Genomic DNA, 15,149 nt, shown 5'->3' with positions numbered 1-15,149 from the left:
GTTTCAGCTGATCCAAGTCCACGCTGGAACTGAAAGGCCCCTCCACCCCATCGCTTGCCACGCGTTCCCACCCGCCCCTCCCTTGATTCTGGCACCGGCGTTTTGGTAGCCACCTTGTGAGCTGATCTGGTGGAAAACATACCGCTTTTTGCACGTAAAGGTTAGTTTTTGTCTGGATCGAGTCCCTGAAGTCTTTTCACACTGCGCTGCTGTCATGAAGTGGGAGATCACAGCAGCCCAATGTGAGCCTGGTTAAAGCTTTTGCAGGATTGCACCCCCTGTGCTGAGTCCTTTCGGGCTCCTCAGAGCGCGACCTGTCCTTCCCCCTGTCGTAGCACACGCACACTTAACTAGCCCTGCCGTGCCAAAGTGCCCCTTGTGCGTATTTTGACTTGTGCTTTTCTCCCATGTAACTCAGGAGAGGGGAGCGGCAGCACAAATGAGTTTTGTCTGGTGCTGGAGCATTCCTTCTGCACGACTTGGTTCTGGCTGCTGATTCTCTTGCAGGTTGGCTTTGCGTTGGGGTGCGTAGTGTTGGTCAGGGATGTCTCCAGGCTGGGTCTCGGAGCGAGCAGGAAGTTGTTTCCTTTCTTCCTGTTTTTGTCCCCATGGCTGCTAATTTCCTCTGGGAAGAAGGCTGTGCATTCTGCAGTAAAGGAAAAAATAGTCACACGTAACGGGAAGGGACAAGGCAGCAAAGCCGAAGGCGCTTATGAATGAAGCATGGGATGAGGAAGGAGCACAGGGTGTTAATAGCAGTAACGCTGATAGAGCAGCAAAGACAAGTAGCTGCCCTTGTTTTGTGAACACAGGTGTAAAAAGGGCCCACTTGGGACCAGCTGGGGAGCAGACCCTTGGAAGGAGAATTGGATCTCCACTCCAGAGCTGGATATATGTTGCTTTCCAGCTCTTCTATCTCAGTGGTGCAGGGTTTGCAAGAGGAGGTGATAACTCATGTTAGATTGGTTGATATAGTTGGAAGAAACAGATGAACTTTCAGATACTTACTTCCTTCAAGTTTTGATTGTTAAAAGGACTTTACAAAAGGCCCTGTGTGCCTGAAAGCTTGTCTGCTTTTTTTTAAGCCTCTGTTGCTCTAATAACAGTTATCCTCCCTCTCTCCTGCTGCCTCCCTCTGCTGCCCTTAGATCCTCGAGGCTACCGCTGGGCAGCTCAGGTCTCCGCTGTCTGTGTGCGGGCTTGTGGGGAGCCCGCACCATTCCTGAGCTGGGACTCTGCCAGCCTCCCAAGAGGTGCTGTGGATTTGGAACAGGGGAACGAGCTTCGTTGTGGTCTCTGCGCTCATCGGTCCTGAGCCCCCCTGGAAGGCAGGGGCTCTCACGTGTGGTCATGTGTCAGCGGTGTGCCCGCTCCTGTGCATTCCCATGAAAGGAGGTTAATGCTGTGCAGCGTAAAAGCAACTCCCACAAAACTAGTTTTGCTCTGGGACTTCCCATGACAGGCTTTTTTTTTTTTTTTTTTTTTTTTTTTTTAAGCAATACACTTGCAAGAGATCTGCCTACAAACTGGCTTTTCAGGTTCTGGGGAAGCCATGGGCTGGCCCCGGTCTCAGGAATGTCTTGCTCTGTGCTGGGTAGGCTTCAGCCAGGGTGATGAGCTTTGGATGCGGAGAGCGCTGCTTGCCTGCAGAGCAGAGCAGGCACCTCTTCTCCAGCAAGCTCGTCCTTCCCATGGCTTGGTGCTGAGAGCACGTGGCCCTGACGCGTTGTCTCAGTCAGGAGTTACGTCCCTCGGAGAGGGCCAGTGCCTCATCACTGGACTTGGCAGATGGCTCGTTTCACTTTCGTGGTGGGGACTGCAATGAGCCGCAGCTGAGCGAGGTCGCGAGGCAGGAATAGGAATTCATTTTGGGGTCATCAGTCCTGTTCCTCTGGAATCCAGCCCCGGAGAGTAGCCAGCGAGTCCCAGCACGTTCCCCTGAAAGAGGCAGGGTCTGCTGAGTGTGGCATGATAGGACAGTTTATTCTGGGCACAGAGCCCACATGCTCAGATATAATTAGTAAAGATTTGATTCCATTCAGTGTGTCAGATCTCTCTGCAGTGAAACAGACCCTGGTTAGTGCTGAAGGCCTAAGATGGGCAACATGACCAGGAGTCCCAGGTTGTTTTCCTCTTCCATTCAGTGCATCCAGCAAAAAGGTTGGCAGAGCACCCCTTGTGCTGCTGGGAATGCTGCCTGCTGAGTGGGACTGGCTGTGAGCTGAAGATCCTGACATTTATCTGTGTCTCTAGAGCTTTTATCCAGCAGAACAGTCTTGATAAGAGTCTTCCCTTGTGGTTGCTGCCTTTCTTCCTTAGTTATCTCTGGAGGCTTTGGCATCCTGTGGAGACCATGCGCCCTTCTCAGAGGTTCCAGCATTAATTGTGACCCAACATGACACTTCTATTAATTGCTGTTCCTGCAGCCACCTGCCTGTTGCCAGTATATGACCCATTTCAGTAGAAATACTTAAAACTTGAGGATGGGTTCCTTCCTTCACATTTTCCCTGAGCTTAGATGTGGATTAGTTTCCTTCCTTCTCAGCTGAAGAGGTGCTGGGCCCCAAGTCTAACTTTCTCATCATCTAGTTGGAACGAAATGGAAGAGAAATGTGCAGATCCAGCACTGTTATTGCAAGGTTGCCTCCCTGCTGCCGGTTACCTACCTGCTGTAGTTTTAAGTAACTCGCAGAACATATGTGTTGCCTGCTTACTGAGAGAGCTGCGTTGCATCCTCTCTGCTGAGAGTGTGACAATGTCTCAATTTGCGCTGTGGGAGCTGCAACCTGAATTTAGTGGGACTTGTGTCTGGGTCATGGGTAGAATGACCCAGTGCTGCTGAAAAGTAGAGTGAAGATGGTCTCTTTCCTCAGAGGAGGAGAAGCCCTTGTGTCCAGGATCACGCAGGTAGTTCTCTCCCCAGTGGCGGGGTTTTTTTAGCTTTGTGGTTGGTTGCTTTGGTGATTTTTTTTTTTTTGTGTCTTTTTGTTTGTTTATTTTTTGCCTTGTTCAGAACTAGCAGACGAACCAGTTGAACTGAATGGACATCAGGACCTGTTGCTTACTCTGTTAGTGTCCAGTGACTCCCCTCTGAGGTCAGCACCCACTGTGCAAGTAACGGAAAAATACTTAGGAAGGGACAATCCCAGCCCTGCAGCTATTAGTCCCAAGAGATTAGGGAGGCAACGGGCAAGATTTAACCTTGGAAGGAAATGGATCTATTAGACAGGATTTCCCATGGTCGTGCTGGCAGCCCTATTTCTGTTTCCTTGAAGGACCCCAGACCAATTTGGTGTGTGGTGTGTGCTCTTGCCATCCAAGCCTACTTGCACGGAGTCGTAAAGACCCTCACTCCAGCACAGCGCAGGGAGGGCAAGGCTTGCCTGCCAACCTCTCTGTTTTCACAGGCAGGCTTGACTGTGCTGTTGGGAATGTCTAGGGGCAGCCCCGAGAGAGTGAGGTTTCCCCAGGGAGCGGTGGAAATTCTGTCTTCGCTGAGACTGCCTATTGTTGTGTCCTTGTTAGTTGAACTTCAGGGATTTCCGATTGCTTGCTCCTTTTTCTTTTCAGTCCTGCTCATCTAGCTGCTGTCCAGGACTGGCTGAAGCCCACTTAAGATCACATCTTTCATACTTCTTGTTTCAGTCGATGCTGCTGTAGGAATGAGAAAGTGTTGTTTTTTTTTTTTTTTCCAATGTGTGTTGGGATGATGCCACAACAAGCAAATTAGTAACTGAGTTTTTGAACAAATCATCCAAACTATGGTCAAATCCTTTTGAATAACAAACAGTGTCTGTTTGCTACTTGGTGAAGGCAGAGAGCTTATTCTTCATGTTAACTTTAACTGTTAAATCTCCTAAAGCTATAGAGTGCAAGTTTCATTGGTTGTGTGCTCTGTTTGCTGCAGAGACAGCCAATGTCAGATTGATATAAGGCTTGTTCTTGCTGAAATTTCCTTTGCGTGCACTCTTCAACTATGTAGATACATCATTTGTTTCAAATATAATTAAAGCTACTTTTTGCATACTATAGAAATGTTAAAACTATTATGATACAGACCTGAGCAGCGGATACGTTCTCAAATTCTGGGGCCTTTAGCAACAAACAGACCTTGCCTTAGTAATCAGAGCATCTCTAAAACAGAGCGATTATTAAGGGAAATGTAGTTTCTTCTCAGTGAACTAAGAAGTATCATTGCAAAATACTTCCCTGGCACAGTACAGCCTTTCCAGGGGGAGAAGAGGTATCAAGACATGTCTGATCTTGCCTTTTCTGGAAAGCCTACCTTTGCTGCCTCCTCCCCTTCCTGTTTCCACTTCGCTGAGAGACAGCCGCTTGCTCTGCTGGTCAGCAGCAATCCCTGCTTTGAAGGGGTTTTTTTCTTTAAAAAGGAACAATCTGTATGAGGTCATCCTGAAGCTGTGCAGGACGCTGCTTTTACTGTTCTACAGGTCTGGCACTTACATGGCTTTGACTCAGTGAAACTTATAACAGCTTGAATTTTAAAATCTTGAGGGCTCAGATGGCTGGGTTGACGAATACAGCTTCCGTATTTCAGGAGTTACTGCCCTGTAGCAATCAGCACGTGGGAGGTATGTTTCTCTGTCGCTTGAATTCAAAGCCCAGTGCTTTAAAGTGAACTGTAGAAGACAGGAGGCTGTGAGTTGTTTTGCCAAAAAGTGTGAGTGTACCTTCCTTTTCTCTGACTGCTCTGGGACTGTAATTTCAGGGAGAACAGTGAGAGAGAATGTGCCATTCACTCAGACTGAAGAAGTATGGTTCACTTAGATTTTTAATTTTTTTTGCTAAAACAAAGTTAGAATTATGATTATTTCTATTTGCGTTATAGATTAGTTGGTGCATTGGGCACACATGTGTACACACACCTGCAGAGCAAGACAAGCTCTTCCTGCAACTGCTTTCCAATTAGACAAAGTAGGAGATGGTGTGTGGCTGGCTGTTGAGCACTAGCAAGAGTAGAAACTAGAGCGTCAGAGTGGCAGGCTAGCTTTCCTGTGTCCCTGGCTAAATCAGCTAATGCTTAGGAAGAACAGCTCCAGCGGAACCAGCTCTGCTCCAAGTCCTTGGCTGTGTAATTGTTCTTTTGAAGGATCTCCATTGGGCCTCATTGCTGTGGGCACTGCTGGTGGATGCAGGCTTGTTCTCTCACTTGTATCCAGGTGAATAGAACTGTGGTCGTGTTGGAGAAAGCAGGTATGTGATGGTGAGTGAGAATGCTCTGAATTTCAAAGGAACATGCAAAGAAAGCTGGCCTGAATGGCTCAGAAGCTGCGGCTTCCATCCTTCCTGAATATAAAGTCTGTCTCCTGGTGGCTCCAGCATTTGTTATTGTTATTTCCTCTAAGATTTTTTTAGATTGCTATTCAGTGTGGTTTTATGTAACTTTCCATAGGAAATGTTGTCATTTGCAGCAGTTTTGATCTCATTTGCCAGTGAAGCATTTTTATTTAGCACAACAAACAGTGATTCTTAGCTGCTTTTAGTACCAAGAGTCTTTACCATAGAGGTTGGGTGGCTTTTGGTCTAACATAATTTTTGCTTTGGGGTACTGTAATCTTTCTAGGGGAGACTGCTAGTTTTGGCAGTTGCTTTTCCCTCAATTGTTTATTGATGTCATATTTTCTAAATGAACAATGTTATAATCACTAAGAGGCATTACCGAGAACATTGCTCTTGAGGTGGATGCACAGGCAGCAGCTATTCCAAAAGCAACCAGAGCCAATGTTTACTGCTGTCTTGAGACTCATACCAGTGCTGTGTTCCTAGCTTTCCTTTTGTCCCGAGCCCTTACGGTACTTGTGATGAATATGAGAGCTGGTAGAAAAAACTTACAAATGCAGAATTTCAATGAAAAATGATACCTTTGTTAAAATACAGTGGTAGGATTTTGTTGGTTTTGTCTTTTGTTGTCTAATGTGGGGTCATGGCTGTGCTGACAAAAGCATTTTTGTGAATCTTACCTTGCTGTATAATTGAGGCAATGACTGTGTCCATGGTACTTGTGCGTCAGCCAGTACTTTACAGTGCATCTATTTTACTAGTAATGAAAATAAATCCGGAACAGGATCTTCTAGAGCCCCATTGAATTGTTGCAATGAGTTAATTGTTGTCTAATGTGGGGTCATGGCTGTGCTGACAAAAGCATTTTTGTGAATCTTACCTTGCTGTATAATTGAGGCAATGACTGTGTCCATGGTACTTGTGCGTCAGCCAGTACTTTACAGTGCATCTATTTTACTAGTAATGAAAATAAATCCGGAACAGGATCTTCTAGAGCCCCATTGAATTGTTGCAATGAGTTAAATGTGTTCTAAAATAGTTTCTGTGATCACTCTTTTTTCCTGCTTCTTTGTTAACGAGGAGCTCTAGTGACGCTGAAGAACGTGTAGACCCAGGCAGAGTACTGAGACAACTGTGCTTTGAGGCTGCTGGCGACCCCAGAGCGAAGGGCTCTGCCGGCTCAGCGCAGGCACTGCTAACCCAACGGGCAGCTGTGGTTACCTTTGAAAAGAGTGCAAGAACAAGGCTTGTGTAGATGATCCTTCCTCTGGATACACTTCCATTGTTGGCAGTCCGTTGTTAATATTTGAGTTGTTAATGTGATCATACTTGTTATCGATTTTGGCTATGTTCGCTGTGGCACCGGACCAGCGGTAGTATCCTGGCTTCCTGCATAGGCGTGCTGAGATGCATCAGCCATCTGGTAGCTGGTAATGCATATAGGTGGAAACCAGCTCCTTTTGAGGACCAGGCAGTGCTGACTCTACTGGCTTCCCTAAGGAATGGGAGTGCTGGTCAGTGCTGGCTTCTCGCCCCTTATGCTTGACGTACTGTCACTGGAGCTATTAGCAGGTGTTGTCATCAGTCGGTCCCCAGATGTAGCCTATAAGTGGCATGCTATGACCAGAGTATTAGAATGTAGCTGCTGGAAATGTGGCTATTGCATGTGGTGGCAGGCTGGTGTTCTCTGTGCAAAGCTGCAGGGTGTATTCATGGAGAAACACAAACAGGACAGAGATGCCAAAGTACTCCAGAAGGTTTCCCACTGCTCCCCGGTCTTTGCTGGTTATGTTTTATGCTTAGACTGTTCCCCTTGCTGGTATCAAGGTCGGTTGTAGATGGCTCTGTATTGGGTTTACTCTAGACAGTGGAATTGGATGCTGATTGCCCATCGCCTGGGCCCTGCGTGGGCTCTGGGGCACAGGCATGCCGGCTGGTGCTGTGAACCTGCTTCTGTCACCTGGGTCACACGTGCTTGGGAGGTGGAAGAGGCCCCTCTGCCCAGTCTGCTGTACTTGGCTCCCTTCCACCTAATTGCTTTGTGGGTGCCACAGGCCATAGGTGAGCAGGGGAAACTCATCCCTTGGGAACCCTTCTGTGGAAGCTGCCCATGCATGAGGCTTGGCCGTCAGCTCTAGAGAAATCTGTGGATGGTTTGGATGTTTTCCCATTTAATGACCCCACCAAAAATTCACTCTGCCTCTGGTGATACAGTAGTATGCTGCACTCAACACCTGCACTGAGGGCACTTCTCAGAAGATTATTTAAGCCTCAAGAGATGCAGAACCCACCACCTCTGTTGTGATAATTGTTAGCTTCCCACAGTGCTACAAGTGTGAGTTTTTGGCCGTGTTTTCACGATCACTTTAAACTGTGCTGCCTTCAGAAGCAGTTCAGTCATCTGGCTCCAGCTGCTCTTTTTGTTCCTGCTTCTTCCCCTTTCCTTCTGCTGGCACAAGTGTTTGTGGAGCCGTGTGGTGACTTGGATCAGGGAAGGAGCTTGGGCTGGAACAAGCCGTTTTCTTTGCTGAGCTAATGTGAGTCGGTTCCCAGTGTAGATCACCCAGCAGCTGCGGGGGTGCTCGTGCCAGCACAAGGAGGGAGGCAACGAAGTGGGCTGGGGGCACTGCTTCTTCTGTTGGCTTGCATCTCTTTCAAGTGGCTGTGACCTCTTTATAGCTTGAATTTTGAGGGTTGGCTTCTATGTTCTTGTTACTATTCTGCCTTTTGTCTGCTGCAACAAAAGGACCTCAAAGATCGGAGTCTATTGCCTGTGTGAGTGTTTGCAGGTTGCAGTTGGGGGCCATCTTTTAACCTGCATTTGGAGAAGTTCAACTATAGACCTGGGGACTAACAGGAATCAGAAGAGCTTTTTGAGCTCCCTGTTTTTCCTCTCTCTTCTATACGAGGGCACCAGACCTGGATACCCTTCAGATTCCATGTGAAAGCTGCTTTGAAAGCTTTTAATGCTCGTGTTCCAGTAGGAGCTCATTTATGGCTGATTTCCATCATGACCCGCATCTTTTTCTGAAAATCAAGAAAATCAGTTGCTCAAAGGGACATCAGATCTGCTTTTCTGATCATGGGATTGGCTCACATACATTCAGACTTCACTGGCAGATGTTTTTATTACCTATATTTAAAACCCTCTGGCTCTGTATATAGCTGAGCCTTCTCCAAGTTCAGTGGGTCCCAGTTGAAGCTTTGCACTCTCGGTGTGCCTCTTGCATACCAGTATCATTCTACAAGGCTTTACATGAAATCCAGACCCTTGGGTTTTTTCTAATGTAGCTTCCCGTTTCCTGTCTAGGGGTCTGCCTGGCTTCTTCCAAGCCAGGAAGCTTCCACTGGTATTTCTCAGCTAATTAAGCACTTCACAGTGAGATCCCTCAGCACTGCCTTAGTTGCTTGGGTAGCCGCAGAAGTTAAAGACCTTCCCCATAGCATTCACCACACCTTGGTGGGATCCTGCTGGCACAGCTCTGTGGTGCTGCTTGCGTGCTGCTTTTCCATCATCTACTTGCATGCTGCTTTTATGGCCACCTGCTCAAGCGTGTAGCTCCTGTTCTAGCTCTTTCTAGAGCACGGTTGAAAAGAAAACTCTCAGGAGGAAGATTGTGTGCCTTTTAATTCACTCTCTACAAGACGAAGGCCTCTGTTCCATTGGAGCCCATGCAAAGGCTTTCTCTACCCCAGATCCATTTCTTCCATGTTCTACTTTGACATAAAGTTTAAAAGACAGTTTTGGTGGGGACAGACCTTTCCAATGTGCCACACTGGCCTGCAGGAGAGCTATGTCTTTTAATAAGAGGTTGGCTATTCCCCAGTCCTCTTGTCTGGTCCCTCTCCAGAGGGGAGTGCAGGGGCTCAGTGTGCTGCGTGTGTGTTGGTGGGGGCAAATGCAGTTCCCCAAGCGCTGACCTGCTAGGCTGGGGATGGAGGAGCTCTGTGGCACATAGGCAGGGAACAAAGGCTCGGGCTGTAGTTTGATGTTTCAGCTAAGCAGCTATCATGCTGAGCTATCACTGAGTAGGCTGGTCCTACCCTTCCTCTCTCGGGTTGTGCAGAGCTTATCTGAAGTTGTCTGAGCCTCTTCAGGATGCCAGATCAACAGGAAATAATTTACTAGTGTTAGTTTTGTGCTGGTAAAACACCTTGAAGTGGCTCACTGGAATAGGGCAAGACTGCTCTTTGGGCAGCAGCTAGGTGTCAGATTGGTTTGCTTGCAAGCAGAAGGCAGGGCCTTGGGGAAGTGTTGCCTGCGTGATTTGGTGCAGGCTGTTGTAGACAGCATCAGTCTCTACCAGCACTCGAGCAGAGCTTGTGTGTGGCAGAGGGCAGTGAGAAGGGCAGTGGGTAGTGTGTGGGAATGGTAGTCCTGCCAGCTCCCTGCTGTGCAGGGCTAAAAGGGCAGGCTGTCTGCCTAGCTCGCTGCCAGGCTTGTGCTCAGAGGTGCCTGGATTGCTCAGACCCCAGCTTCTGCAGGGTCTGCAAAGCCTTTCGGCATCTCCTCTGAGCTCGGCAGCGAGGGTGGGGAAGCAGGAGAGAGCTGTGCACAGGGCTGCTGCCAGGGCAGTGCTGATGGCCTTGTTTCATTTCCGAGGTAGTTTCTTAGGGTGGGACATGGTGGTGGTCTCAGCTGAAGCCTGGGTGTTGCTGAGTCCTTGACAGCTTTCCCCAAGAGTGCAGGGTCACAGGCCTGTTCCACCTTCCCCGTCCCTGCCTGCCCTCAGCCCCTCCATCTGGTTTGTTTTAAAGGTCTGGCTCGTGCCTGGTATTTGAGATATTACTTGTAACTTGTTGGGTCTGATCCATCCTAGATGGTTTTATTGGCGACCACAAGGCTGAAACCCCACTGCTCCTCTTCTCCTTGGACTTCCTGCCTTTTCCCTGCTGTGCCAGCAGAAATCCTCTTGGAGGGAGAGGCACAGCCAGCAGCCTGCTGTCTCCCCTGGCTCGCGTTGTCTGGAGAACACATTTAGGATCTCGGTTTCTTTTCTGTCTCTCCACCCGGATGCCTGCCGGTGTGCCTCAACCAGAATAGCTGCATGGGCAGACCCCTTCAGGTACACAGGACTTGCCTGGGACTCTGCATAGCAGGGACTGCAAATACAGCTGTTGCAGTGATAGGGGTTTGAAAAATGGAGGAAAACAGCTGGAGGCTGACCATGGGATGTGGTGATCGGATTGCAACGGAATAGCCCTGGTGTCTGTTACCTCCTGGGGGTGTCTGTAAGAACACGCACACACTGTGCTGGAGAGGAGCAGTGTTGTTGGAAAAAGCAGATGATGTGTGTTTGTGGTAGGGTTAAATGAAGTTGGTTGGTTTTTTGTTTTGGTTTGGGTTTTTATTTGAATGTTTTTGGAAAAAAAACAGCTTTATTTTAAATGGGAATGCTGGTAAAATGGAAATTTTGGAAGAAAAAAATTAACATGGGAATAGCTTCAGTTGTCTGTTTAAATGGAAGGATGGTCTGTCTTTGAAATGACTGTGCAAATCTCTGAATGCATTTGAGATGCCTGTCAGTTTAGGAGCATGCTCAGGCTTCTGTACAAGGCTTTCCCTTCTCTGTTTGGGTCGGTGGATTTCACTAAGCAGCTTTTCTTGATCATGTGCCAACTTTGGAATTTAATGCGCTCTCCCTCTTTCTTAGCCTGACCCACAACACGGTGGATTTGGCTTTTGTTCTGGTACTGTGACCTTGCTTTGGCATGGAGCTTTTGAGGATGACTTTCCCAGAGTATCTGCAATATACAATTTTTTTTTTTTGTTTGTTTAGTTTGATTGAAATGGACTTTATTAATCGTTTTTGTGCTGCTATCGCAGTTGTACATGCAGCTGATCAGCTAGAAGAAGCTAGATTTGCAAATGCTGTGCATTCAGCCTGTGCACTGGAGGAGAGTGTGTATTTCCGGATTGCTCAGTTTTGTGGTGCTGAGGGAACAGCTTCTGAGCTGACTGAGGAGTACAGGTGGTGGCACCAGGACTGGGACTGTGCCAGCACTGGGAGGAGAAGTCCAGATGGGTATTGGGCCATTCCATGTCTTCCCAGTCTCTTCAGACAGTCTCTTTACCACATCTCTAATGGCTCTTATGTGGTTTTGGTAATAGTGGAGACTTCTCTCTTGATGTCACTTGTTGGAATTGCTATCCTGACGGTTTACAAAAGTTGAGTTTCAAGCCCCAATGACAGTTCACAGAACCTTGAAGGCATGAAGATTTCTACCTACTCAGGATGAAGATATTTAGCTGGTGTCTCGGTTGTGGAGCATTTTCTGGACTTTGGGAGATGCTGCAAACCACAAGCACAGGTGAGGGGTCTGGAACAGCTCCTGTGCAAGGACTGAGCAGCTGGATGTGGATCCCACTGTGTTTGTGGGAAGAGAGGATGGTAGGAAGGGCATGGAAGAGATCTGTAGAGTCAGGATTGGCATGGAAAAAGAGGATAGGGAAAAGCTGTTCACTCTTCTAGCCCAAGAACTATGGGGCATCAAGTGAACCCAGGAAATGGCAGGTTTAGAGATAAACTGAAGAAGATGGCTTGTCACACAGCATGTGTTTCAGCTGTGGAGCTCTTTGTCACGTGCAGTTATGAACACTAAAAGTTTGCTTGGATTAAAAAATGAGTTGGATAAATTCTGGAAGAATGATTGGGTGGATATGGAGATGGATACAGAACCATTAAATGCGAAGGCATCTCTGGCACCAGAAGCCTCCGAGTTATTCATAGCACATGCCATGACTCTGTCCTGGGAGATATGACTGTCGAGTGATCCTGTACTCTGTACCCATTGCCAGGCATCCTCTCTTGTAAATAAGATACTGGCTTTAGACGGACACTTGGCCTGACCTTGCATGGCTGTGCTGCGTATGTTCCTATGCTGCTGCTGTCAGTGACCTCTTGAAAACACTTGTTTTGACAGTACTGAGAAATTGGGATTGAGGGTATGGGACCATTGAAGTGAAATATGTGTCAATGCAGTCAACTTTGAAGCAAAGCCCATTGGCCCAATCAAATACATGGACACTGTATCCTGAAACACTAACCTCTAAAAATAATCAGGGGGTCAGTGTGAAACTCAGCATGTGCCTTTAGTGCAGTGTTGAGACAGAAATGAGTGACTGCAGCACTTTGAGTGAGGACCAGGTGTGATAAGGGGTGTTACCTGCCTTGCAAAGACTATGTTCAACCATCCAGCTGTACATCTATGTACACAGCTGTACATAGATGTACAGCTAGTCTATGCGTCTATGTATACAGCTGGATCCACCTTCAGTCTCACCGTTAACCCCCTGGAGACCTGCCTCTTGTGTCCGTACCCCAGTCTCTTTTGTGCGCTGGGTCAGAGGCACGCGGCTGACCTGTGCTGTGGCTGCGTATTCACAGCCTGCAGAGAATCAGGCCCCGCAGCACTGCAAGTTTCATCTTATGTGTTTGTAAGGTTTATTTTTGGCCACTCCAAATGCACGCATGTAGTTGGAAATGCTGAACAGCTCTGCCTTCACTGCACTCTTTTATTGGGAAATGAATATTTTTAGTAAGTCAAAAAGGTCAAACTGGTAGAAGAATTTGCTCCTAAGTACTCTGTCTGCAGTTACCCTTGAAACTCATCTGGTTTTTAAGTACTGAGTGCAGTTACACAATTATTATGTATGCATTTTGATGCTGTGCTATTTAAAGAACTCTTTAATGGCTGAAGTTGGGAGAGAGCAGTCCATTGCTCTGTCAGCTACGTGAATTTCATCTTGAGATCTTCTTGCCTAAAGTACAAAGTTGATTCAACTTTGGGGGTAAGCCATGGGCTTGACCCCATGTGTGTGCATGCTCTGTCGTCTTTGCACGTGGTGTGTGTGCACGCTGCTGGAGATCCCCATGCGCTACTCTGCAAGGGTCGCAATGAAGCCAGCGCGATGGATACGTGGACATCCCTGTCTGTGGCAGTTTAGGAAGGGGGACTGAAAACAGATTTAATTGGAAAGTCTTTCATGGAGTGCAGCGTTGTTGCGGCAGCTTTTGGGCAATACAGGAGTGATTCATTCACTGCCTTCCTCGTTTGGCCTCACTGTTTGATAAAGCTGCAAATCTTGCACGTTTGTATGCTTTACACCCAAAGCACCTTCTCACAAAGGCAGCTCTGTAGGTGGACAGGAAGGAAGTTGAGTGATTGAAGAGAGGCTGGAAAAAGACGAGTTGCTAGTTCAGAGGCTCAGTTCAGAGAATTTGCCCTTGAAGGCACAGAAAGGAGGCTTTTGACTTGTGTCACAAGGGGCATGTGTGAAATAGGTTGTGTTTGGTCATGCCAGAGTGGTGGCTCTGTCCCTCTTGGCTGGTCTCTGATTAGAGCATCCCAGGAAGACCTGGTGTTCGTGATCCTCATGGGTAAGTGCTGGAGCTCTTTGCATTGCACCAAGGGACTTTTTCAGGTATGAGAAATCTGCTTTGCTTTCTGACCTCACCATGAAGACAAGCTTGCCCATTTCGTATGCAAGACTGAAAGCTGTGTCATAGCGGATTTACCCTTACCAAGAGCAGGTGGGAGTTCCCCTAATACTCTCACTATTGTCATCTTATAGGAAGTTAGAACAGATGCATTTAGTCACCCCTGCGGCTAGGGGTGGAGGGAAGGAAGGAATTGTGTCCCTCTAATGTACGGCACTGCGTCTGTGCACACAGGACCGTAGTGCATGTACGAAGGGCATGTCTGTACAGGCTAGATCATGAATTCCCAGACTTTTGGGGGCCTGTGGTATTTGCTGAAACCCAACCTTCATCCACCTACAGCTGAGTCCTCCCTTTCTGTCGTTCCGGCTCAGCTGAGCACGGCGCTCCTGGCAGCCAGCCCAGCTTGCGTGACTGAGCTAGCAGCTGGTCTTCAGCTCCTTTTAGATGAGATTCTCTCCTCCTAACTCAATCCAGATCATCCCCCACTCCCTTTTGTTGACCTATTTCCCTTCCCGCCGTGTATGTTTTGCAATGGTAAGCTTCACCATTTGTGCAGCTCCCTTTCCAGAGCAGCTGCAGTGAGCTGTGGGAATATGGTGGAAATGCCATGAAAGGCAGTGCGTGTTTCAGAGAACCAGTGCCTAATTTAGGTTGGGAGGGACCTTCGCAGGTTGTCTGGCTCAGCCACTGTGCAAGGCAGGGAAGATTGAGGCTGCTCAGGGCCTTGTTTAGTTGAGTGCCGAATGTCTCCAAGAATGTCTCCCTCTGCCTCTGGTCCTGTCCTAGGACTTCAGCACTCTCAAGGAAGAATCCTTGCATATTAAACTCATTGTGCATTTAAAATAAATTGACTGTGTTAACATTGTAAGAGCACTGAGTTTTAATCCAAATAGAGTGCTTTTCTCCTACTCCCTTTCAGATCATGTGTGCCTGCTAACTGGATGCTTATTCCATCTGTCCACCATGATGGGTGAAGAGGCTGGGACTCTTGATTTTTTTTGTCCCCTATGGGATCTGTAGCCTAGGACAACGCAAAGAGGGAGCTGGGAGGGAATTGGATCTGTTGTCCCATTCAGCACACATTCTAGCTTGCAGTTGCGTGTTTGCTAGAGAGGAAGAAATATGGGCTTGTAGAATAACTTAGGTTGGAAGGTACCTGTGGAGGCATCTGAGCTGATCTCCCTCCAATGAAATCTGTTTTCTTAATTGTTTCTCTGAGTGTGCACAATAAAGCAGGTGCTCTGCCAGCCTGAAAGAGTCGCGTGGTCCCTGTCCCACTGCATGCAACCTAAACAGGAGGAGAAAGTTGCAGTATAGTGGAGTGGGCAGGATGACAGCGAGTCACTCTGGTTACTTTGGCGTTTTGGTAACACAGCGATTTTTATTTAAATACCATATCGTTAT

The sequence above is a fragment of the Fulmarus glacialis genome, unplaced genomic scaffold, assembly GCF_000690835.1.
Source record: "Fulmarus glacialis isolate BGI_N327 unplaced genomic scaffold, ASM69083v1 scaffold41896, whole genome shotgun sequence".
Classification (NCBI taxonomy): domain Eukaryota; kingdom Metazoa; phylum Chordata; class Aves; order Procellariiformes; family Procellariidae; genus Fulmarus; species Fulmarus glacialis.
The sequence above is the reverse complement of the archived record's forward strand: the minus strand, read 5'-3'. Positions refer to the sequence as shown.